The 26,729-nt window shown below is 45.8% G+C and overlaps 1 pseudogene; it reads right to left on the reverse strand.

Moving 5' to 3' along the window:
- Nucleotides 1-26,729, reverse strand: part of LOC122925882 — a 2,558,103-nt pseudogene that overhangs the window by 31,937 nt on the left and 2,499,437 nt on the right.

A 26,729-nucleotide genomic window follows, 5' to 3' on the forward strand; every position in this document is an offset into this window, starting at 1 on the left:
CATCTACATACACGTCACTGCTGCTAGCCGAACAATGGCCTCAGCTTTGGCAGTGGTCAGGTGCCATACTTGCACACATCAACACTGAGGCCATTGAAAGTCCAACAGCAGTCATGTGTGTGTAGGTGGTACATCATATTTCCAGCCCAAGGGGGCCTGTAAGTGGAAGAGATCCTAACTCTAGTGTCTTTGCTACTTAAGAAGACACCAGCATTATAACCAGGGACGTGGCATATGGAGGGGTACGGTTATATATTTTGCATTGGAGAGCAGGTACTACTGAAGTGGTCAATTGGTTTGCTTGTTGTAATCAACAGAATGCTGATGAGCAAATATGACAAAAATCAAATGCATCGGTGCAGTATTTGAATCCTTCAGAATTTTCAATATTTTACATAAATTTGACCTAAACAAATGAGTCAAAAATTACAATACTTACAAGATATATTTATTCAGTATTCAATCAATTATGGAAAATTTGTGACCCTTTAGGATTAATAGATAATTTGAATGTGAAATTAGAGTCAAGTGTTCAGTCAATAGGATGACAATCAGGTTTGAGTGGGTGACTTGTTTCATTTAAAAGAACAGGGATTTATTAAAGTCTGATCTTCACAATACATATTTGTGGAAGCGTATCATGGCATGAACAAACGAGAAGAAAAGTTGCTGATGCTTATCAGGCTGAAAAAGGGTTACAAAACAATCTCTAAAGAATTTGTACACCAGGATTTTTCATTCAGACAGATTGTATACAAATGTAGGAAACTCAGGACTATTATTACCCTCCTTGGAGTGTTCAACGAACAAGGATCACGGCAGAAGCAAGGCATGTAATAGTCCATTAGGCCACAAAGGAACCCAACATCTAAGCAACTAAAAGCCTTGCTCACATTAACTAATGGTAATGTTCATGAGTCCACCATCAAGATTCAGGAGGACACTGAACAACAATGGTGTTCATGGTATGACTGCGAGGAGAAAGCCACTGCCCTCTAAAAAGAACATTGCTGCCCATCTGCAGCCAGAAAAACAGTGTTTTGTGGATGAATGAGACAAAAATAGAGCCTTTTTGTTTAAATGAGAAGCATTATATTTGTAGAAAGGAAAACATTGTATTTCAGCATAAAAACTCATCCCATCTGTAGAACACTGTAATAGTAATATCATGGTTTGGACCTGTTTTGCTGCATCTGGGCCTGGGCAACTTGCCATCATTGATGGGACTATGAATTCTTAATTATACCAGCAAATTCTAAATAAAAATATTTGAGTCTTTGAGCTGAATCTCATGAGAAGGTGGGTCATGCAGCAAGACAACAACCCTAAGCACACAAATTGCTCTACCAAAGAATGGTTAAACAAGAATAAAGTTAAATTCTAAATCATGACTTCAATCCACTAGAAATGTGGTAGGACCAGAAGAGAGCAGTTCATTGGAGAAAACCCACTGTATAACAGAGTTGAAGCTGTTACGTATGGAGGAATGGTCTTAAATTCCTCCAAGCTGATGAGCAGCACAAATCAAAAGTGACTGGAAGTCATTAGTTGCGGGTACTGCTGTGCAAGGGGTTACACCAGATACTGAAATCAAAGGTTGACATACTTTTGTGACTCACAGACATGTTAGTCATTTTCCTCAATAAATAAATGACCAAGTCTAATATTTTTGACTCACTTGTTTTATTTGGTTATCTTTATGTACTTTTAGGACTTGTGATAAATCTGATGTAGTTTTACGGTAAATATTATGTAGAAATATAGAACATTCTAAAAGGTTTCACAACCTTTCAAGCACACTGTCGCTTCAGAATAGCGATAAACTTGTGAAAAGGCAAACAGAATCTGCCACAGAGGTATAGTATATGCTGCAGAAGGGTGTCCAGGCATGCTGGGAGTTGTAGTTTTGCAACAGCTGGAGGCACACTGGTTGGGAAACAATGATGTAGACAAAGTTAATACTAGTGATGGACGAACATTGTCCGGGACATTTCGCAAACGCGTGTTCGCGATCAAATCTTTCTTTGCGAACCGTGCGTTCGATGCAGGCTTATTCTCTTTAATGGCAGACGAACCTGGAAAACATTCAGGTCATATTTGCAGCCACCAAATACTTACTAGAAGTGCACAAATAGTCCCACAACACGAACAGTGACATACCAGAGGTGGATCAATGGCAAAAATTCCCACAAAAAATATGTATTTTAATCAGGGGCCATTTTTACGCACCTTAAAGGGAAACGCTCAAAAATGTGCCCTGCTGATGCCTAGAAACATTTTATTTTAGGCCATGGGAGTACGGGCCCAAAAAATTTGGTATTCACTGGATAGAAAAGAACAAGTGATTATGTGGCTGGAGGTATATTAGACGGTCAGTGGATAACAATTTTACTGCAGACCAGTGGAGTACAGGCCCCAAACATTAAGCAGTCACCGGACAGAAAAGAACAAGTGATTATGTGGCTGGAGGTACATTAGGCGTTCACTGAATAACAATTTTACTGTAGACCAGTGGAGTACAGGCCCCCAAAATTATGCATTCACCTGACAGAAAAGAACAAGTGATTATGTGGCTGGAGGTATATTAGACATTCAGTGGATAACAATTTTACTGTAGGCCAGTACAGGCCCCAAAAATTAGGCATTCACCTGACAGAAAAGAACAAGTGATTATGTGGCTGGAGGTACATTAGGCGGTCACTGGATAAAAATTTTACTGTAGGCCACTGGAGTAGAGGCCCCAAAAATTAGGCATTCACCTGACAGAAAAGGTCTTTTATGCCGCTGTATATACATAAGACAAGGACCATTCTAGTTCTGGGTAGTGGCAGATATGTGTGGGCTAGCATGAGGAATTTCAATTACACGTGGTTGTCACAGGTTCCTCCAAGATCCATGCCTCATTCATGTGAGGTAGTCCACACTGTCGTGAGCTAGGAGAGTGCGCATATCAGTCACGATCCCCTCTGCTGTGCTAAAACGTAATTTCGGACAGGACTCTCGATGGGGGGCAAGTCAAGAGTTCCATGGCAAATTGTGCCAGCTCTGGGCACAGGTCAAGCCTGCACACCCAGTAGTCCAGGGGTTCATCGCTTAACCCGATGTAGTCGGACACCTGTCGGTCTAGGCGTTCCCTGATGGCTTGTTATCCGCACCTGTTTCGCTGTTGGTGGAAATTCCTCCGGCAGCGCCCCCAATAGCAGAATGCAGCATCTCTCGCAGCAAGGCCTGGAAATGCTGTATTCTGACAGCCCTCTGTGATGCTGGTGACATGTCCGCCATTTTGTGTTTGTCCCGGGGGTCTAAGTACGTTGCCACCCAGTACTGGTCCTTGCCCTTTATGCTTTTTATATGGGGGTCCCTCTTCAAACACTGGAGCATGAAGACCCCCATTTGCACTAAATTGATAGCAGTGGAGCGCCCTGGCTCCTGCTCATCGCCCAGGAGAATTTTGTCCTCGCTCTCCTCCCCCAGCCACGGACAACACCAGGGATCCCCGAAAATGTTAAATTCCCTCTTATAGCCTGCTCTTCTTGCTCCTCCTCCTCCCCCAGCCACCATCCTCCTCTGACTTCTCTTCAGACTCCTGCTGACTTGTCTCAGATGGCATAGCCCCCTCTGCATTGCGACTTCTTCATTTTCCAGCTCCTGCTCCTCCACGGCTTGATCAATGACACGACAAAATGCATGCTTCAGAAAGAAGGCGTAAGGTACGATGTCACTGATAGTGCCCTAGCTGCGACTGAGCAGTTTGGTAATCTCATAAAATGGCCATAGAAGTCTGCATGCGTCGCGCATGAGCAGCCACTTGCGCTGTGAAAAGAAACCAAGCTCCTCAGAACCTGTCCTGCTGCAAAGTTTGTACAGGTAGTCGTTAACTGCACGTTGCTGCTGGAGCAGCCTATCAAGCATATACAAGAGGGAGTTCCAGCACATCCAGCTGTCACAAATCATATGTCTGATGGGCAGGTGATGTCACCACTGAACGTCAGCAAGGCGAGCCATGGCCGTGTAAGATCTTCTTAAATGGACAGAGATTTTCCTAGCCTGCCGCAAGATGTCCTGGACCCGGGGTATTTGGCAACGAAACGCTGCACGACTAAGAGAAGAACGTGTGCCATGCATGGCATGTGTTTCATTTTGCCCTGTTTCATCGGGCTCAGCAGATTGGCACCGTTGTCGCAAACCACTTTACCAACTGTCAAATTGAGCGTGGTTAGCCACTGATCGGCCTGTGACTGCAAAGCTGAAAGCAGTGTAGTTCTTGGTTTCCAGGCACAACAGCCGCCGCACAGCATGACAACGTCTCACCTGGCATGTCGAATTGGTACTGGGGAGCTTCGGGGGTGCAGTGGAAGAGGCGGTAGCAGTCGAAAAGGAGGTGTCAGCCGAGGAGGAGACAGAGAATGGAGTAGGAGGAGGAGAAGAAGAGGCAGGCCTGCATTCAATCCGTGGCGGTAACACCAAATCCACACGGATGCTTCGGTAACAAGCTTGATGCCCGTCAGAAGGTTCACCCAGTGGGCAGTAAAAGTTATGTACCTTCCCTGCCTGTGTTTGCTAGACCACGTGTCTGTGGTTAGATGTTTCTTGGCACCGACACTGTCTGCCAGAGATACATTCACTTGCCACTGAATGTGGCCATATAGCTCTGGGATGCCCTTCTGGGAAAAATATTTCTTTCCGGGGACCTTCCATTGTGGTGTGACAATGGCCACAAATTTTTTAAAGGCCTCCGAGTCCACCAGTTTATATGGCAGTAGTTGGCGGGCTAGCAGTACCAACAAGCCAGCGGTCAGCCATTAGACAAGAGGGTTATCCGGCATCATCAACTTTTTATGATTGAACATTTGGGCCATGGAAGCCTGCCTTCTGCCAGATGAATGCGATGACGGCACGGTGGAAGGTGGAGTGGAGGACAATTGAGAGGAAAGAGGAGAAGAGGCAGGGTGGGTTCTGATGGCGTTGCTCCCACTGGGCTCGAGTGATGCAAGGCCAGGTGCCTTCTTAAGGCGGTCGTCCCTAGGTGAGTGTTGGGCTTACTGCGACTTATGTGTTGACAGCACATGATTCAGATTGCAACATTATTATCAGCAGCTGACACGTTACAAAAATCCCACACTGCGGAGCCATGTGCCAGGGTCCTGGGAGCGCAAGATGTGACAGTGCATGTTGGATGGCTCGCTCCAGATACATTTTCAGTCTGCTTTTTGCCTCCTGCGCACTGTGAGTTCTGCCTGCTTCTCCTCCCTATCTGCTGCTCCGTCTCTCCCTCTGAACTCCCCTCCTCTTCCTCTCTTGTGGGCATCCACCTGACGTCAAACGACACGTCACCTTCACCACCACTGACATTAAATATTTCAGAGTAGGCATCAACATTGGGACCACCCTTGTTGGGCTGATCTGGGTACTGTTTTCAGACCGCTGGGTGGCTGCCGTTGCTACCTCCTCTTCCTTATTCGATGACAAGAATGGCTGCGCATCGGTAAGGTTTGGGAATGGATGGGAAAATAATTCCTCTGACTCGAGTAGAAGGGCTATAATGGTGGTGGTGTCTTTGGGGGTGTCTTTGCGGGTGCACACAGTAGAGAGTGAGAAGGGTGCAGATACAGAGGATGAGGAGGGTGCAGAAGCGGAAGGCTGAGTGAGTCACTCAACCAACTCTGGTGCGTCCTTTGACTTAATCGCACGCACCTTCTCCAACTTCTCACTTAGACTCTGGCCTGGCCTGCTTCTTCCTCTGCCTGTCATTTTGAAAATGACCCTGTGTCAAAGTTCCTAGAGAAGAGCAGTATTTGTGGAGGCAGGTATATCACAGGCCTCAATCAGTATTTGGTGGAAGTCGGTATATCGCACCCCTCAATCAGTATTTTGTGGAAGCAGGTATATAGAACCCCTTTATCAGTATTTTGTAGAAGCAGGTATATCGCACCCCTCAATTAATATTTTCTGGAAGCAGGTATGTCGCACCCCTCAATCAAAATTTCGTGGAAACAGGTATATCGCACCCCTCAATTAGTATTTTGTGGAATCAGGGATATAGAACCCCTTAATCTGTATTTTGTAGAAGCTGGTATATCAAACCCCTCAATTAGTATTTTTTGAATGCAGGTTTATTGCACCTCTCAATCAGTATTTTGTGGAAACAGGTCTATAGAACACCTGAATCAATATTTGGTGGAAGCAGGTATATTGCACCCCTCAATCTGTATTTTGTGGAAGCAGGTATATCGCACCCCTCAATCAGTATTTTGTGGAAGCAGGTATATCACATCTATGAGGAATATGGATTAATATTTACTGTCAGCCATGTCCTCACACCCACCATTTGCTGAAAGATGGCAGAGGAATTCAAGCTCCACAGGGGGGGCCTGCTTTAAAGCTGCAGCCAGATAGCAGAAAACTCCTAGCAGGCTACATGTGGTTACATTTCACACCTCCAGTCAGACGGCACGGATCCTGCAGGTAAACCCCCCAGCAGGAGGTATCAGACCTTGCCAGGATCAATGATACCTCCAATACATGTTGGCACCTACATTTCCTAAGGAATTATGAATCACCCGGCCATCACAGGCACTAACCGGATACATATTTGTGTCCCGGTGGCCACGATGTACATACCCATGGTCTTTGTTTGAGGATGGGATGCCAGGGAGTGGAGACATACATATCTCCCCACAGAAACCAAATAACGGCATCATATTTGGACTCTTAATGTAGCCAGAACCCATGCGATTCCGTTGGTCCCAGAACCATCCCCCTGTGACCTTCTGGCCTGGAGCTATGAACCCTAAAGGGTTTTGTGGGTCATTTGCAGCCAGTCCAGCAGAGAGGGGGTGTACCCGTCACATATTGGTGGCAGCAAAGTGGGATCGAGATTCTAGTGTATGTGAGTGTGAGACCCATACCAGACACTAATGACGACCAGCAGTACCTTTTGCCACTGGAGTCTTAAGATCATCTCAACACTAGACAGTCTGAGTGCAAATACAATAAGGTGTTTGGGCACCAGGTGGCAGTCTGTTTCAGTGACCATCCAATGGTGGCCAGTTAGACATGGAGCAAAGCTAAGGAGATGGCCGATGCTTTGAATGGTGGTGGGGAGGATGCAGTCCAGATAATGGGCCCAGAGGAGGTGGAAGTTGAGAGGGAGCACAGCCAAAAGCTCCACAAGGAGCCATTTGCAGGAGATCTGCGGTGGGCCTCACGCCACCTGCCCATCCCCCCAGCCAAGCCGGCTCAGCTGCTCTCCTACAAGCTGCCATGGACCGTCTACAGGATGGAGACCAGGAAGCCTCTGAGCTCCTCCTGGCAGCTGCAGAACAACACGAGCAAGCAGCGGCTGCAGAACGTCGCGAGCAAGCACAGGCCGAGTGTGAGCACCAGCTAAAAATGCTCAATTCCAGCAGCCCTCCCCAGCCAGATGTGAGTCTCCAGAGGTCCGGATTCCCAAACTGCAGGCAGAGGAATTTCCCCTACTGGACAAAGATAGGGACCTGGACACCTTTTTGTTGGCATTTGAGACAACCTGCCATCAGTACCAGATGCCAGAGGACCAGTGGGTCCGATTCCTCATCCCACGGCTCAGGAGAAAAGCCCTTGAAATCTTTGGGTACCTGCCCAGCGAGACCATTCTGAGCTATGAAAACATCAAACAGGCTCTGGTCAGGCAGTATAACTTAACCCCTGAGTAGTACTGGAAAAAGCTCTGGAATTTGAAGTGGGGTTCTACCCAGAGTTGGGCTGAATCACATGTGGGCCTTGCTGACAGCGGTCGACCAATGGACCACAGGATTGGAGCTCACCACCGTCCAGCAGCTGAAGGAGCTCATTGCCACAGAGCAGTTCTTGTGGAATTGACCGGAGAATCTCCAGCAGTACCTCCGTGATCGGAAGCCAAAGGGGGCCTCCGCAAACAGCAGCCCTGGCCGATGAATACACCAACAACAGGACTTCAGAGGCCTGGAAACCTGTCAGCTGGAGAGGGAGTAAGACGCACCTACTACCTCTGCCCCTAGGCCCAAGTGGACACCAGCCCCGGCTTCAGTTTCCACGTCGGTGGAAGAACACCAACTTTGCCATCTGTGTAAACAGTCAGAACACTTCAAGGCCACGTGTCCACAGCGCCCGAGGGACCCGTCCCAGTCATCGACCAGGAAACCGTCCACTGTGTTGTCTGTGGGTGGGGGGAGGTCCCTTGACAATGTTCAACCGGTCACCGTGGGCCAGGCCGTGGCCATGGGACTTAGAGACACCGGTGCTGAAATGACACTGGTACGGCCTGAACTGGTGGTACCCCATGATTTACTGCCCGGGAGATCTCTTACTGTCTCAGGGATTTGAGGAGTAGAACCAGTGCTGCCCGTCGACAAGGTCTATTTGGACTGGGGCGCCGGCCGAGAAGTAAGGGAGGTGGGGGTATCAGCAAATATCCCCTCCAGTGTTTTGCTGGGAACGGACCTGGGGCGGCTTGTGTCTAAGTACGTGGCCGCTGACACCCCGAGGTCTGATTCCCCAGAATGTGATGTAATGTTCACCCCTGATGATACTGTGAATGTTCACAACATGCCTGTTGATGGGGATGTGGGGGTGGGGGATGTAATGTGTACCTCTCCCCTCAGTGGGGAGGGGGTAATTCCTGCCAGCTGTGCTGAGGCAAGCCTGCTGGAACCTGTTGTCCTCCGGTGTGGTGACTGAGAGGACAAGCAGGGGGCAGACAGCTGCAGGGGAGGAGGATGCAAATAAGGTCAGGGCTGTCCCAGGACAGATTGGGCTCCTAGTTAAAACCTCAGTGCAGTCCGTCTGGACCGGCGACTTGGTCGGAAGCCAAGGGGAAGCAGGCACTACCAGCGGTGGCAGCAACTATAGCTGCTGTTACGCGCAGTGGGAGTGTTGGGGCCCTAGTGGCCCCTCAGTGGTCTAAAAGCTTTGCCCCTTCCGACCAAGTGTCTGTCGAGTCAGATGGAAGCCAGGAGACAGGTCCCGGGGACCTGACAGAGGACGTGGCAGTTTCGTCTATTCTGGCCACGTCCGGTCAGGGGCTTCAGGTGGCATTAGTGGCTGACGCCAGCCTGAACGCTCTCAGGGAGCAAGCGGAACTTCCTCCCTCGGACTCAGACCTTGAGCTGGTGGTCTGGGACCAAGGACGGCTGTGCCGGTTCATGGTCCAGCAGGGCTCACCGGAGGAGAGGCCTAGGGACCGGCAGATAGTAAAACTGACAGGGGACGTGGCAGTCTCATCCATTCTGACCACGTCCTACCAGGGGTTTCAGGTGGCATGAGGTGCTCTGAAAGCTCTCACGGAGCAGGTGGCACAACCTCCCTTGGACTCAGACCTCCAGAGGGCGGTCTGGGACCAAGAATGGTTGTGCCGGGAAAAGGTCCAGCTCATTGGAGGCGTGGCCTAGGGACCAACAGTTCGTGGTACCTTATGCGTTCATGGTGGAATTTCTGTTGGTTGCGCATGAGATTCCGTTGACCAGATACCCATGGGCCACTAAGACAGAGGCCTGGACGGGAAATGCAGCCACCCCTGGGGCAGTCAGTCATCAAGTGTGTCGTGCGCTTCCAGGAAAAGGCGCAAGCCTTGTCGCGGTAGGTGCATGACAGTATCGGGCAGGCCCAGACCGACCAGAAGCAGGGGTACAGCCAGAAGGCTTGTGAGAGGACCCACCACGTGTGTCAGCAAGCGTGGATCCTGGTCTAAGTACCTCAGTTTAAACTTCAGGCGGCCTGGGGGGGCCTGTACCACCCGCATCAGCGGCTCAATGCCCGGATATACCTGGTCACCCTGGACCATGCCCAGGGAAGGCAAAAGGCCTTCCCCATGAACCTGATTTAGGCGCATCATGAGCGGGAGGCAGGTGCCCTCTAAGAATGCCGAAGGGAACGGTTCACCAACACGCCCGGAAGGACGGTGTCCACCGAGATGCCATTGGGCATGGTATATGCCCCTGCCACTTCTAAGCGGATGGTCAAACTGCTTAAGGGACTTGAAGGGTCCACGGCCGAGTACCTGGGGGTCATTGCCGTCTTCGGTCCTACATGGGAGGATCCCCATACACATATATATATATATATATATATAGTCCAGAAAAATGGGCGGCACTCCAAGAAAAAGTACAAGTGAACTTTATTCACCCAGGTGGTGCAACGTTTCGGTTCTGCACTAGAACCTTTTTCAAGCAGAATTACAACTCAAATCACAGCATTATATACAGATGAAACAATTAGCTAGCTGAACATGTGATCACACTCCACCCTGTGGGTGTGTTACAAATCTTGATCATCCAATAAAAAAAGATGTATACAGCAAAAATAAACACAATACAGATGCAGTGAAGCATATATGTGACAGAATATATGAGTGACATATACATGTTTACACATAGTGTATCAATGACCACAAAATGTATCGATCATTTATAAAATCGATCTGTCCGATCGGTGCACTGTGATGTGATATATTTTGTAAAAAAGAGAGTAGCAAAGAGGGGGGAGGGCGATCAAAGAAACATACCAGAGGGACAAAAGGAACCTGTCATGCCGTTGCTCAGCGTTGTTTGTTGTTCACTGCGCACCACTCTGAGATGTGCCGGCCGGAGACCTCTGATGTCATCAAATCGGGCCGCAGCGTCATCTTCCCGAGTCTCACCCCATGCGCATGCTCAGTGGATAGAGACTGTTCCCAGCGCCATCTTGCTTAGTGGAAAACAGATCGCTACGCCAATACACTAAGTGTAATGCATCCAAGCCACTTGTTCAAGGGTAACGGCACATCAGAAAGAGAGGGACAATCTAGAAACCAGAATGTCACCCCTCATACCCACATGAAGCCATGCTGCGGCCACGGAATCCGCGGCCCCTGCAAAGGCGACCCTATGGTTACTGAGTGCCCTCATACCCGGGAGGGATCTCCTCTTCTGGGCATAAGGATGTCACAAAGTGTGGACAGTAGCTGGGTGTCTTGTCGCTCAAGTTTCACATGGTGCTTATCAAAAGTAGGCATACGGCACTTCAAAAATTGTAATACAGGTATCAGAAAAACAATAAGATCAGTCATGTGGGGCAAAAAACGTCCCACATAACCCTCTGGTATATGGTATGTCGTGATCAGCCCAGCCGCCTCCGCCAATCTTCCAGTAGTGAAATGTGAATGATCTGTGTAGAAAAAAGAAAAATAAGTTAATAGGGCAAGAAAAATATTGGTTGAGTTAATTAACTCTCTTAGTGTACACATGAGGGGCCTAGTGGCACCCAACTTGACACAAGGGGCAAACCACCCTACATAACATCCCCAAAGTTATAGTCTACATTTAAGCCTTGAGGCTTCAAACTGCCTAACCTGTGAATCCAGCTAAGCTCTCTATGTCTCAATACCTTAGATCTATCCCCACCTCGCCTAGGTTGGGGAATCTGATCCACTATCCAACATCTCAGGTCGCCTTCCCTGTGCTTGGCTTCCGTGAAATGTTTGGATACCGGTAAGTCCATCCTCTTTTTTCTAATACTCAAACGATGGTTATTGAGGCGAGTCTTAAGCTCTGTGGTCGTCTCCCCTACATACAGTAAATTGCATGGACAAGATAGTATATAGATAACGTAGCTGGAATCACAGGTTAGGTGAAATAAAATTTTGAAAGATTCACCGGTCCCAGGGTGTACAAAATTCTTCCCCTTACGAATGTACTTACAGTTGACGCAGTTGAGGCAGGGATAACATCCCAAACCCAACTGCGCCAACGTGGTCTGTTTCAAGGATCCTTTTGAACCTATATCAGCCTTTACCAACTGATCCTTCAGATTCCTGGACCTACGGTAGGAGAGAAGAGGAGGACGCTGAAATTCAGAGATCTCACTAAAACATGTGCCTAATAGGCCCCAATGTTTTTTCAGGATCTTGTTGACGGAAGGACTGTGTTCACCATACACCGAGATGAAAGGAATCCTGGCCATCTTACGGATAGCCTTCCGTGGTGTTAATAGGTCAGCCCTGTCCAAATTCTGTACTTTACTGATATGTTCATTTAGCAGCCGTTTGGGATAACCCCTATCCTGAAATTTCAGGGACATCGAGCTCAGGGTCTCCTCTAATTTGATCTCATTGGACACTATACGCTTGGCTCTGAGAAACTGGGAGAAAGGCAATGACTGTATCATTTTCCTCGGATGGGAACTGTTAAAACAAAGCAACGTATTCACATCAGTAGGTTTCGTGTACAATTCGGTATATAGCACTCCCTCATTAAGCACCATATAGTTGTATGCATGAGGCCTTATGCAGTATAGAAATTGCTGCAAAGTGCAAACATCCACTTAAATGGGTTCGCAATCCCGATGATACGGTGCAGTACGGAGGCATTGTCACGAGGGTATCGAGAACCACGCCTGACTCCGTTATACCCGGGGTCAGGAAGTCGCAGCGGTTGGCTGCACGCTCTATTTAAGATAGGGCTGTTTTCCTTATGGTAGCTTTCTGGGTTTGCTTTGCAAACCCTTTTGGCTCACTCAGGGATCCGTAGCTCCTTCTCCTCAGCTGTTCCTTGTCCAGCACTCCCAAACCTCCTTATATTCCTCTCTCACACTTCTCTGGTTGCCAGAGATAGAGCTTCCTGCCTGGACATCTATTCTGACCCACTGGAGCTGTGTTGCTGCGTTCTCTGATTGTGGATTCAGAACGCTACCCTCCGGATCCCTGTTGGACCTTTGTGGACTGCTGTGGTCGCCCACCTGGGTGTATGTGTTTGTCTGTATTTGTCTGTCCTCTCCCTGGTGTTTCCCTCTTAGTGCAGTGGTGCGGACTAGCGATCCCACCGGCCCGTTCACTATCTAGGGCTCATTTCAGGGAAAGCCAGGGTTTAGGCACTTCCTCGCCGCACGGGTGAGGAACCCGTCTAGGGACGTCAGGGCAGTCAGGTGCCAGCCGCAAGGTGAGTTAGGGGTCACCACCTTTCCCTCTCCCTTGGGCAGGGCTTTCCCTGTTTTCCTCTCTGTGCGTGACGTCGGTCATTACATTATCTCTGGCCCTTATTTTGTGTAGGTAAAAAAAAAATTAAAAAAAAAATTTTTTTTTTTTACCTACTTAGAATCCAGTATGGATCAAATTGCTGCTCTGTCCAAACAATTTCATGGCTTGTATTTGGAGGTGGTAGGATTGAAGGCGTCGGTCCTCCAGCAACAGCAGCAATTACAACTGACCGCAAGCCCAGCGGTTGCTACTGGTAACCAGGTTGTTGCGGAACCCAAGGTTCCTCTCCCTGACAGATTTTCTGGGGGAAGGGACAAGTTTGTGACGTTCCGTGAGGCCTGTAAATTATATTTTAAGCTGCGCCCTTACTCCTCTGGTAATGAAGAACAGCGGGTGGGGGTTGTTATTTCCCTGCTGCAGGGGGACCCGCAGTCCTGGGCGTTCTCTTTACCTACTGATTCCCAGGCTCTTCGGTCAGTGGATGAGTTTTTCGGGGCCTTGGGTCTCATATATGACGACCCTGACCGTGTAGCACTGGCTGAATCAAGATTACGGAGACTCTTACAAGGAGAGCGGCCGGTAGAGGAGTATTGCTCTGAATTCCGTAGGTGGGCTACGGATACCCAATGGAACGGCCCGGCTCTCAGGAGTCAGTTCTGCTCTGGGTTATCCGAAAGGGTTAAGGATGCGCTTGCATTATATGAGACCCCCTTTTCCCTTGATGCGGTTATGTCCCTTTCTATCCGTATAGAGAGACGCCTTAGGGACAGGTTGAAAGAACCGGAGAAATTGGTAACCCCTCCCAAGCAGCAGTTAGTCTGTACGGACTTAGACGAGCCTATGCAGCTAGGAGGAACTACTCGTCAGGTCCGTCCTCCTGAGGCTCGCCGTAGGCGTGGGGTTTGTTTTTTTTGTGGGGAGAGGGGTCATTTCATTAATGTCTGTCCTTCTTTCCTCAGAAACAAAAGACCGTCGGAAAAACTACTAACCCCAGGCTGTGTGGAGGATGTCAGCCGGGGGGTATACGTCTCCTCCATACGTACATCGCAATTTGTGTTGCCAGCGGTTATTATTTTTGGTGATAAGACGGAGACTATTTCTTTCTTTCTAGACAGTGGAGCAGGGGTAAATTTGATAGATGCCCATTTTGCCCGCACTTTGGGTTTGTCTCTCTGTACGTTACAGAGACCTATTCCCATATTCGCTATTGATTCTGCTCCCTTGTCTCAGAGAAACCTCACCCACATTGTTCATAATTTACACCTTCGGGTAGGGGACCACCATAACGAGATGCTTTCAGGTTATGTTCTGGAGGGGCTTCCCACTCCGGTAGTGCTGGGTCTTCCCTGGTTGGTAGCGCACAATCCAGTAGTGGATTGGCAGGCCAGGGAGATATTGGAGTGGCGTGAGCAGTGCAGAGAAAATTGCTTAAATAGCAATTGCTTAGTCGCCTCCATAACTACCCTACCTACATTTATTTCGGATTTTGAGGATGTTTTTTCTGAAAAGGGTTGTCAGAAGTTACCACCTCATCGTCCTTATGATTGCCCGGTTAACCTTATTCCCGGCGCAAAATTACCCAAGACCAGGTTATATAATCTTTCGGGTCCAGAGAGACAAGCCATGAAAGATTATATCTCCGAGAGCTTGGCTAAGGGACACATCAGACCCTCTTCTTCACCCGTGGCTGCAGGGTTTTTCTTCGTTAAAAAGAAAGATGGGGGCCTGCGTCCTTGCTTAGATTTTCGCGAATTAAATCGGATAACCATCCAAGACCCATACCCTCTTCCTCTCATTCCTGACCTGTTTAATCAGATTGCGGGTGCTAGGTGGTTCTCCAAACTTGATCTTAGGGGGGCCTACAATCTGATTCGTATTAAGGAGGGGGATAAGTGGAAGACAGCGTTTAACACCCCTGAGGGGCATTATGAAAATCTAGTTATGCCTTTCGGTCTGACCAATGCTCCTGCCGTCTTTCAACATTTCGTTAATGACATTTTTAGTCATCTAATCGGCAGGTTTGTGGTAATATACCTAGATGATATTTTAATTTATTCGTCTGATCTGAAAACACATGAGGTGCATGTCAGACAAGTACTGCAGGTCCTACGGACGAATGAATTATATGCTAAGATTGAAAAATGTGTTTTCGCCGTTCAGGAGATACAATTCCTGGGTTATTTTTTTATCTGCTTCAGGTTTCCGTATGGATCCTAGGAAGGTCCAGGCAATTTTAGATTGGGATCTTCCTGAGAACCTCAAAGCACTACAACGGTTCTTGGGCTTCGCAAATTTCTATAGGAAATTCATTAAAAAGTATTCACTTATTGTAAAACCGCTTACTGACATGACTAGGAAGGGGACTGATTTTTCTAAATGGTCTGACGCCGCTAAAGTTGCTTTTTCCTCTCTAAAAGAGAGGTTTACCTCAGCACCTGTACTAGTCCAACCTGATGTCTCTCAGCCTTTTATTGTTGAAGTCGATGCGTCAGAGGTGGGAGTGGGGGCGGTGCTGTCTCAGGGTCCGTCTCCTGGCAAATGGCGTCCTTGTGCTTTCTTTTCTAAAAAACTATCAGCAGCAGAAAAGAACTACGATATTGGCAATAGGGAACTATTAGCTATTAAACTTGCGTTTGAGGAGTGGCGTCACTTCTTAGAGGGCAGTCCACCCCGTCACTGTGATTACGGACCACAAAAATCTCCTGTACCTCGAATCAGCTAAGCGTCTCACCCCTAGACAGGCTAGGTGGTCGCTATTTTTTTTACCAGGTTTAACTTTGTGATTACCTATCGTCCTGGGGCAAAGAACACCAAGGCTGATGCACTATCTCGTTGTTTCCCTGGAGGGGGTAATGTGAGTGATCCGGTGCCCATTCTACAAAGAGGAGTGGTTGTCTCTGCGGTACACTCTGTTTTGGAGGGGAAGGTGTTAGTGGCCCAGGGGGACGCCCCAGTCTCTTGCCCCTCAGAGAAATTGTTTGTACCGTTGAACCTACGTTTTGAATTATTAAAGGAACATCATAATTCGGCACTTGCTGGGCACCCGGGTAGTAAAGCAACCTTGGAGCTATTGTCTTGTCGTTTTTGGTGGCCAAGGTTGCGTCAGGATGTATTGGATTTTGTGTCTTCTTGTTCTACCTGTGCGCGCGCAAAAGTTTCACATACACGTCCTGCAGGGTCTCTATTACCACTCGTCATTCCCAATAGACCGTGGACACATCTGTCAATGGATTTTATCACTGACTTACCTTTGTCTGCAGGTAAAACAGTTATTTTGGTAGTAGTGGACAGGTTTAGCAAAATGGTACACTTCATTGCGTTACCTGCACTACCTAATGCTAAGACTCTTGCTCAGGTATTCATCAGTGAAATCGTGAAGCTTCACGGGGTCCCTTCCGATGTTGTTTTGGATCGGGGGACCCAGTTTATTTCTAAATTTTGGAAAGCTTTTTGTTCCCGTTTGGGGGTACACTTGTCGTTTTCCTCAGCTTTCCATCCTCAGTCGAATGGACAGACTGAGCGTACCAACCAAAACCTTGAGACATATCTAAGATGTTTTGTGTCTGAAAACCAAGAGTTGTGGTCATCATATTTACCGTTAGCTGAGTTTGCCATAAATAATCGTCGTCAGGAATCCACTGGCAAGTCACCATTTCTTGGTGCATATGGTTTTCATCCCCAATTCTGTACTTTCAAAGAGGGGGGGTCTTCTGGGGTTCCCGAAGAGGAACGTTTTTCGTCATCTCTTTCATCGGTATGGCAGAAGGTGCAAGCTAACTTGAAAAATATGGGAGGTAAATACAAATGCATGGCTGATAAGAGACGGTCGCCAGGTCCGGACCTAGGAGTGAATGACTATGTGTGGTTGTCTACTAGGAATATTAAATTGAAGGTTCCCTCTTGGAAACTGGGTCCTAGGTTTATTGGCCCTTACAAAATTGTAGCCATCATCAACCCCGTGGTTTTTCGCCTGGAGTTACCTCAGACTTTTAAAATTCATAATGTTTTTCATAAGTCGTTACTCAAAAAATATGTTCCACCTCTAGAACCATCACCGCTGCCACCCCCTCCTGTTGTCGTGGATGGTAATCTAGAATTTCAGATATCCAAAATTGTTAATTCTCGTCGGGTCCGCCGCTCGCTTCAATATCTGGTGCATTGGAGAGGTTACGGTCCCGAGGAAAGAATGTGGGTTCCTGCGTCTGAGGTAAACGCCGACAGGTTAGTTCGGGCTTTTCATGCCTCTCATCCTGAGAGACCTGGTCCTGAGTGTCCGGAGGCCCCTCGTAGAGAGGGGGGTACTGTCACTAGGGTATCGAGAACCACGCCTGACTCCGTTATACCCGGGGTCAGGAAGTCGCAGCGGTTGGCTGCACGCTCTATTTAAGATAGGGCTGTTTTCCTTATGGTAGCTTTCTGGGTTTGCTTTGCAAACCCTTTTGGCTCACTCAGGGATCCGTAGCTCCTTCTCCTCAGCTGTTCCTTGTCCAGCACTCCCAAACCTCCTTATATTCCTCTCTCACACTTCTCTGGTTGCCAGAGATAGAGCTTTCTGCCTGGACATCTATTCTGACCCACTGGAGCTGTGTTGCTGCGTTCTCTGATTGTGGATTCAGAACGCTACCCTCCGGATCCCTGTTGGACCTTTGTGGACTGCTGTGGTCGCCCACCTGGGTGTATGTGTTTGTCTGTATTTGTCTGTCCTCTCCCTGGTGTTTCCCTCTTAGTGTAGTGGTGCGGACTAGCGATCCCACCGGCCCGTTCACTATCTAGGGCTCATTTCAGGGAAAGCCAGGGTTTAGGCACTTCCTCGCCGCACGGGTGAGGAACCCGTCTAGGGACGTCAGGGCAGTCAGGTGCCAGCCGCAAGGTGAGTTAGGGGTCACCACCTTTCCCTCTCCCTTGGGCAGGGCTTTCCCTGTTTTCCTCCCTGTGCGTGACGTCGGTCATTACAGGCATGGACCGGAAGCCCACGGAAGCACCACAGAGACCTTTTGTGGGTTTTCTGTCCATGCCTTCACACACAAAGTGACAGACAGAGGGAACACAGATGGTGAACATGCAGTGCGGACCAAAATTTGCAGTCAGTGGCACAGGCACGGCTGGCACATGTTCACGTGTATGAGCCCTAACTGATATTGTATGCATATTTATAAAGTAATCAAATGCAGGAACAGCATACAAAAGGAAAAAAAATATATATTGAGCATCCTATTAAAATCTTATAAAAAGATTTGGTCTAATGTTTTGCTTTACTTTTCTTGTACTGATTCTAAGTTTCTGCCCTCATTATAGCAAAAATGCTGCATTGAAATTTCTGATGACAGACACAGCCCTAATGTCTTAACTGTACTTCCATATGCAATGTTCTTTGCTGCATTGCAAATTACCGTAGTTTAGATCACATTATTGTGCAGCATCTCCTGACTAAAATTTCATTCCCAGTGCTGTAAAAGCACACTGAACAAGTAGAGATGATGAAAGACTTAAATACAGTCGGTCAGCTGCTTTGACCCCTCAAAACTGCTGACGATGCTATGTAGGTGATAGGAAGAGCACCGTCATCATATTTTCTATATTGATTAGTGTCCTATAAGGAGACTGCTCCAGCTGACACTCTGAGCAGATTGGAGGAGTTAGTAAATTGTTCAGTGCAGAGAGCCAAGAACCTGAACGCGATGAGACTGCCTTCGTGGTACTTGTGATCGCAGAGATCGAAGGATTAAAAATAGACCTTCTTGGTCATGCAACCTGTAGGACCATCACCCAGGTATGCTTACATAGGTGCCCCTATAACCTATATGGTACGATCAGTAGTTTTCATGGGTCAAAACTACTGACAGACTTCCTTTGCGTTGAAGCCCACAGAAGTGTGAATTCAGCAATGGATAAAAATGGGCTACATGATGTGGTTTAACATTATATGTATTGTAGATCATCTAGAAGGAAATTGCAAAATGCAGCTCAAAGGCAGAACGTAGGAGAATGTACTACAGCTGAATAGATTACTTTTATCAATTACCAGTTATAATAAATTAAAATGATCTTTCTTTCAAAAAGCAGAGTACTGGTTTGGCGGGATTGAGGTCTCTGTTGGGGATCCGAAGACCAAGCAATGGTCCTCTGTGCAAATTAGCTCTCTTTAAAAATAAAAAAATAAAATAACTCTCCTCTACCACCACCTGTTGGAAGGAGTCCTTAAGCCTACTAGGCTGTGTCCATAAGTTTAAATATTACCCCTGAGATCTTCGAGATCTCCTTCTCACCCAGCTAAAGCAGTACTCTGCTCTGCACTGCTGATGGGCAGGTACCCCAAAACAGCTGTCTGCAGATGTGTCTGGTTTGGCTTACATCCTAAGTTATGCTTTAAGGCCTATTTAAATGGTCAGACATTAACTTATAGGATAGCTACCTCACCTCCAGTTTTCCTTTTTTTTTTTTTAAAGAGACCCAGTTATCATATATTTTTCCCAGAGGAACATTTCATGGGCTATAAGGAGAAATGGTACCCTCCAAATTCTAATTTATAACAAAATGATCTACAGTTTATGTAAGTGTTTATCATTAAAATTATAAATCCCCCACAATTCTGTAATAATATATTTAATTATATGATTTTAGTAATTATATATTTAATTATATGATTTCAGTTAGCTTTTAGTAAAGTTTTAAATGTCACAATTCTACTGTAATATGTACAAATGAATTATATATGGAAATAGTGTTTCTATACCATAATATTTCAAACAAATCATCCAAAAAGCATATAACTTGTACCTTGACTGCTTCTACATTAAAATCCTCAGGTATTTTTGACAGAATGTCAACTGTAAGTTCCTGGACAACTTCAGATGTTGATTTTCCAGACAGATGACATTACAAAGTTTCATGAAGATAGCACTTTGTTACATAGTCAGCCAAAACAATATGGATTTAACTCAAAATAGTTCACAAAAATAATAAAAGCTTTCACAATTTGACAGATTCTTCAAGTAAAGCAGTCAATAAAATGACAGTATATTACATTCAGCATATTTCTTGTTACAAGGCTATTTAGCAAACACAAATTACAGTATGTAATTTAGTAAAGTTAGCAAACATCACATAAGGAAACCATATGGAAGTCTAGAAATAAGGATACCCCACAATCTGAAGCATATGTTTTTTAGGGAAACTGACAGTGAAGACACCAGGACGTATAGTAAAAAATATCTACAGTTTCCTTATCTCCTTCATAATTGAATGTCTTAAATAAGAGATGTTTGCCCATTTGTAAAAATGGATGGGCTTTTTGCAGGACTTTGAGATTGAAAGTATGGTGTTCTCAACAAAATCCACAACAGGCTGTTTCTGAAACAACCCAGGTTATACAGAAACCGTATCTTAAAATGTGGGACTGTTCAACAGGTCTAACTTTACACCAGGGGCGTTGCTAGGTTAAAACATTCGGGGCCTGGGACCCTGATGTTTTGTCCTAGGCCCTGAACGGCAATACAATTGAATCTAATGCACTGGAAGATCTGAAGGACCTGTGATGACATCACAGGTCATGTAACCAGTAAAACAGGCAGTGGTTGAGAAGGACCTGCGATGATGTCACCATCATGTGACCAGTGCAGGAGAGGACTGCAGTGAAGAGAAGTCCTGGGAGAAGAAGATGTGGTGATGTCTGCTACATGAGGACAGGTAAGTGAAGGGATAGGCTGAGCGTTATATAACTGGGACTGTATGTTAGGGCTGAAGGGAGAGATGTTATTTACATGGGACTGCATGGTGGAGGTGGCTGGGAAGGGGGGGGTGTTATTTACAGGGGAATGTATGTTGATGGCGGCTGTGGGAGGGGGTCATGTTATTTGCATGGGACTGTATGTTGAAGACGGCTGTGGGAGAGGATGATGTTATTTACATGGGACTGTATGTTGGAGGCGGCTGTGGGAGGAAGTGATGTTATTTACATGGGACTGTATGTTGGAGGCGGCTGTGGGAGGGAGTGATGTTATTTACATGGTACTGTATGTCGGAGGGGGCTAGGAGAGACAGTGATGTTATTTGCATGGGACTGTATGTTGATGGCGGCTGTGGAAGGGAGTGATGCTATTTACATGAGGCTGTGTGTTGAAGGCAGCTGGGGGAGGGAGTGATGTTATTTACATGGTCCTGAATGTTGAGGGGGTGATGTTTACAAGGGATTGCATGATGGAGGCGGCTGGGGAGGGGTGATATTATTTACATGGGACTGTATTTTGGAGGGGGCTGAAGAGATGGTTTGATGTTATTGACATGGGACTCTATGGCGGAGGAAGAGAAATAGTGTTATTTGCATGGGACTACATATTGGAGGGGCTGAAGGGAGGGGGTGATGTTATTTACATGGGACTGTATTTTGGAGGGGGTCAGGAGAGATAGTGTGATGTTATTTACATGGGACTGTATGGTGGAAGGAGGAATATAACTACAGGGGGCATTATAAATACTGGGGGCACTTCAGGGTGAGCATTAAAACAGTAGGGGCAGTATAAATACTTGGGGCACTGTGGGGATATTATAAATCCAGGGGACATAAGTAGTCTTATTACTAGTGGAGGCTCTATAGGAGGGACTTATAGATCGTCTATTTCTACTATGAGCACTATGGGGGCCTTATTACTACTGGGGTCTGTAGAGAGTTTTATTACCACTGGGGGAACAATAGGGGGCCTTATTTCTACTGCGGGCTCTGTGAGGGTATTAATAATACTGGGGGGGCTCTTCTATGAATGGGGGCACTCTTGGGGAGCATTATCACTGTTGGGGGCACTGTAGGGGGCAGTATTACTAATGAGGACATTCTAGAGGGGAATTGCTATTGGTGGGACTATGAGGAGCACTATTACTATGGGGGGCACTCATTTTTCTTCAGCATAGTATTTGGGGGTATTGGGGAGCACAGCGAGCAGCAGGATAACACTGTGGGGACTCCAGGTTGGGGGATGATGATAGAAATGTGAGGAAGCTAAGATGTCTGTGTGTCACACTCTGCAGAGACGAGGCGCAGCTGAAAGAAGTTGAATGGACCAAATGGAGAAGATAATGACAGAGAAGATCTACATCGGAGGAGATGTCACCTGGGAGGCCCTGGATGTGACAGGTATGTGCTGCTGGTGAAGCAAGTACAGCAAAATGCGGTGTGCGGGGGGAGGGGCGGTTTAGAGAACTGGGCCATATTCATTGGGGCTTGGGCCCCAGATCTTTTCAGACCCTAGCAACACCCCTGCTTAACACCACCATCAAACTCACATATAATTGAGGCAATTGTTAATACAGTGCAGGGTGAAATAGGACAACTGAAATTCAGGTCACACCAAGGGGGTTTCAATGATGATATCTAATATGACAAGGGATGAAACCTTAGCTTTAAAATAACTGATCTATAAAGACAACCTGGTCATTAAACCTGCCAATAAAGGTGGGAGAGTTGTTTTGATAGACAGATAGATATCTAACATGCTGCCTGCAGATTGCAGTGAATTTCGTGATGGCAGGTTCTCTTAAAGGTAACCTTTCAGCGGGATACTGACCTTCCAACTGCCCACAATACCATAGAAATTCTATTATGCTGTGCCTGATGTTTTTCTTTTAGCTTCTGCCCTTAATGCAGTGAAAAACATCTTAATTCCTCACTCCTGCTGTTTGTGAACTAGCACTTTTAAGTCAAAGAGGCTGGCTCTTTCTTTCTCTGAGTCAAGTTAGCCCCAACCAAATCTCCACCTCCTGATGACGTTTCCTGTCACAGTCAACACCAACTTGAGAAGTGACATTGCCTGTGATAGAAAATGTCAATCGACTGGAGTCAGAAGAACTCGAAAAATTAACCAATGGGGACAGTATGAAAGGGCGATAAGGCAATGTGGGCAGTTTGAAGGCCAATATTCTGCTCATAGGTTCCCTAATTTCCCATATAAATGGGTAAGGTGATGCCAGAATTTTTACCATTGAATGGGGGCTTAATCCTACCAGCATGGACAAGGTCACTCTGGGGATTGACAATAATGAAAGGTCCCATGACACACGAATAACACTATGAGCCAAGTGCTTAAAATTCTATTCCCTACACAGAATATGCTATTAGGCTATGTCTGGTCCCTGATAGTCATGACTCCACATTTTATGAAATGCTCACCCTTATTTTATATGACCTTTTATCTATATACTATATGATTGGTCTGTTTGTGTGTCATCTGTTATTCATACACAAGATGGTGCTGTGGTTTAAGTCCTTTGTATTTATTCCCCTCGATAATATCCTTATTTCCTTGATAATAGAAAGATTGACTAAATATGCCCATAGTTATTGCTTTGTAAGTATTTTCATGAACGAGTCTAAAGTATTCTAAATAAGTTATAGCTTTTTGTACTCATAGATTTGATTACAGTTTCCCATTAGCAACATGGCAGTGACAGTAACCTGATCACTAATGTGCAACTTCCCTGACGTATTGTAATCTGAATGCTGACTACTCCTTTACAATCACAGTGATTTCAGCCTCATGTTGCTAGTGCACGTGCACTAGACTCAGATTTGGCTTTACCAACTGAGTTCCGTGTCTCTTTTTCTCTTGCCTGACGTGCAATAGTGCCTACAGGATGCCAGTTATGAAGTACATGTTAGCTAATCAGCAGGGCTAATGAACTTACAATTACTTACAGACCAGTGAGAGGAGGAGCTCCCAGTGTCAAAGCTTCTTTCACAGACCTGGTTATGGACTGTCCTACAACCATTGACAAGAGTCTGAAATCTGCACTTAGAGCTGTGATTATACCTACAATCCCCTCATACATGAACACGGAGGAAGGAGTGGTAAGAGACTGAGCTAGACAAAATTACAAAGACTAAGGTGGTCATTTACTATAATAAATACGCCTATATTTGGGCATATATCTGATGTAAACTGCCACTTTACTGCTCTCACGCCAGGTCTAGAAAAGTAGTAGTGTGGGCGGGAATGTTTTAGGCATAAAAAATGGTCTAAAATTAAGCCAGCAAGGAGGCCGGCACCTCTACATAACTTCGGTGGATTCACTGCCAGCTAAAGGACTTATTAAGACCAGCATCTAAAACGCCCAGTTTTTATAAGATTAACCAAAAACTAGGTAAAAGATGAGATTGACAAGGAGGGTCCCAAAGTCTTCAGAGACTGTGCCTTTAAAAAGATCAGAGACTGGGCCGGGTCCCAAAGTCTCCAGAGAGATTGTGCCTTTAAGAAGATCAGAGACTAAGCCTTTAAGAAGATCAGAATTAAAAAAGTTTTATAAAATAAAATCTTGTTAGTCCAATATACATCATGTTTTTATTTCTTTTTTCTTTTTTTGAGAAGCTCAGTGGTGCCAGAGTGGTTTCCTTTTAAACAGGTGGTATTCTTTAATAAACAGGGTTGATAGGTTATGTAGAATAGGTTACTTATTTTGTTGATAACTTTATGGAATTTGCTTTGAAACTAAGGCGTACCACAGTATAGGAACCGTTGCATATATATGATTTGCATTGTCATTATTTTATTCATGGCTATATGTTGTTGTATCTAATGTATTCCATCTTTATATAGTCTTTTAGACCCAAATTAATCCAAATTATCAAGGGTGGATTAAAGTGTGACAATTTAGTTTCATCATTTGGGTTCCATTTTGTATTTGTTCATATTGTATCTGTTCATAAGTGTTTATTTTGTTTATGTCATTGTGGCCTGTGAATGAACTGAAGATTTGTTTAGATTTGTTTGTGGAAGGGAGTTATACTTTGTATCAATATAAGGTTCTTTTTGGATTCTATCTCAGTGTGGACCTGGGAACCGGCCACTCCAAGGTCCTGGGTGATAGTTGATGAACAACACTGACAATTATGGAGCACATGGACTGGTTACATTCGAATAGGGAATGGAGCTTTTTGTTTAAACACTATAAACTTTACACCTTCAGATATGAGGTCAGAAGCTTATCCTACCTTGTGAAGGGGGAGGAGGTTGCCTTGCATAGGGATCTAATTGGTGCTTTCCTGACTGCTTTCACTAAAAGGGCTTCCCACCTAATATCGCTGTCAGATGATGTTTAGTCAATTGGTGATTTAAGAACCTTCATTCTGGAAAGTAGTCAGGACTCCAGCTGAAGTATTGATGTATATGTAGGCAACCTTGACGTGGTGAGTGGCTTATTACGCTTTGGCCAAAATGTACACCAATGCCTTATTCAACATCCAGCATAAAGGCTGGTTGCAGAGTGCGATAGCATTTTGTGTTTTTGCGTTTGTATATGTGTATTATGTTCTTTATTCTTTGTATATAGATAAGCGCAAAAGAAGGACATTATATCACTATATGTATATACTACTTCTTATATCTAAAAATCAGATTATAAACCTTCTTTTGAAGTGTAGCTGTAGTTTCAGTTGAGTTTCTCCTTGAAGAGTATCCGAACCTAAAGTCTTTCTCTTATCAACAAAACATGTCAATAAATCTCTCACCTACCCACTAATAATTTCTGATCCTCCCAAGACCTCTTGTTATGCTCTCCTCCTGCCTGAACCTTACACTATTGTTTCTAAGATTTCTCCTATGTATTCCCCATAATCTGTAGCTTGCTACCTGAGCACATTACTCTTGTCGATCATCCAGCATTTCATAAGAAATCTGAAAACTCACAATAACCATGCTGCTATTACACTACCACCTCACCTATTGTCTCTTTCCCCTTTTCCCTTGTAGATTGTAAGAGTCTCTTCCTCTGTACTAGTCTGTCACTCAGTAAGCTCATGATTAATGTACAGTGCTTGTTTTTGTCTCACATTATGTACTTAAACCACATTTGATATGTATAGCACCCTGCAATTAATGGCTTTTCAAAATAAATAGCAATAATAATAATAATAATTATAATAATAATAAAAACTGATTTGCTGTGGAGTTTTGCAGCAAATCCAAACTATCTGCACATAGCTTTAGAGATGTAAAAAAATAATTAACAGTGTTTAGTGTCAGACATGTGTTACTCTATTTCATGTGACTCTACTTCTTGATGATATAAACAGTAGAAGAGGAAGAGTTGGGAAACAGCAAGGGCTCTATTACACCTACAGATTCTGCAGGCAATTGTCAGCTGGGTAGCATTCCTTCCTGGCAATCGCCTGCTCAGTGTAATGAACCAACGGGTGCGTACCCACTGTGCCACTGACTGGAAATACTCTGGAGGGGCATAACTAAGCAACACCAGGTCTTCACTAGCGCCTCTGGTGGTGAGGATAGATTTGAGCCAAGGTAGTTTCCAGGGGCGACTCCAGAGCATAAACCGAGTCAGTGGCAGCTGGTCCAGCAGACCGGAAAATACCAAAAATGGTACCAGCAGAGTCAGACAGCAATACTGATACAGATCAGATACCACAGACAGGCATGGCAAAGCAAAGGCAGAAGCAGTTACCTGCACCGTAAGCAATAGCAGCTAGGTGGCCCAGGCAGAGCTGCACATGGATACAGACAGACAGAAGCAGAAACCTGTGCCGCAAGCAAAAGAAGCTAAGCGGCCCCAGGCAGAGCTGCACACAGATGGCGATTCCCCCTTCGGGGGAGCCAGGGACCCTCTTCTGAAGGCAGAAAAGAAACAAGCAGATACAGACATGGACATAAACTGACATGGACAGAAACAGACACAGAAAAGCTCTGATAAGCTAACGGTCACAGGGCATAGCAACATCAAGGCATAACATAATCACAAAACAAGTACGGATCAGACAGGAAAC

Source organism: Bufo gargarizans, chromosome 2 (assembly GCF_014858855.1).
Source record: "Bufo gargarizans isolate SCDJY-AF-19 chromosome 2, ASM1485885v1, whole genome shotgun sequence".
NCBI lineage: Eukaryota > Metazoa > Chordata > Amphibia > Anura > Bufonidae > Bufo > Bufo gargarizans.